Here is a 569-nt window from a genome sequence, read left to right on the forward strand (position 1 = left end):
TTGTATAGCCACCCGTGAAATAAAAACATAGAGGGAGTGAGGTGCAGTCCCGCGGCGCCCCCCCCCCCCCCCCCCCCCGGTGGCCGCCCTGGAAAGTTTTAAAAAAAAGTAATTCTGTAGCCACCCATGAAATACAAACATAGGGAGAGTGAGGTGCGGACCCGACCCGTCCCGCGACGCCTCTGCGGCAGCACCCCGGGAAATCTGAAAGAATATGAAAAAAAATAGCCTCCCATGAAATAAAAACATAGAGAGAGCAGGGTGCAGACCCGCCTCGCGGCGCCCCTGCAGCAGCACCCCGGGAAGTTTGAAAAAAAAAATAAATAAAAATAAAATAGCCACACGTGAAATAAACAACACGGGAGAGTGAGGTGGAAATTTGAAAAAAAAATAAATAAAAGTAAAATAGCCACACGTGAAATAAACAACACGGGAGAGTAAGGTGGAAATTTGAAGAAAATAAATAAAAGTAAAATAGCCACACGTAAAATAAACAACACGGGAGAGAGAGTAAGGTGGAAATTTGAAAAAAAATTAAAATAAAATAGCCACACGTGAAATAAACAACA

The sequence above is a fragment of the Taudactylus pleione genome, unplaced genomic scaffold (genome assembly GCF_031769625.1).
Source record: "Taudactylus pleione unplaced genomic scaffold, aTauple2 ptg000570l, whole genome shotgun sequence".
Lineage (NCBI taxonomy): Eukaryota > Metazoa > Chordata > Amphibia > Anura > Myobatrachidae > Taudactylus > Taudactylus pleione.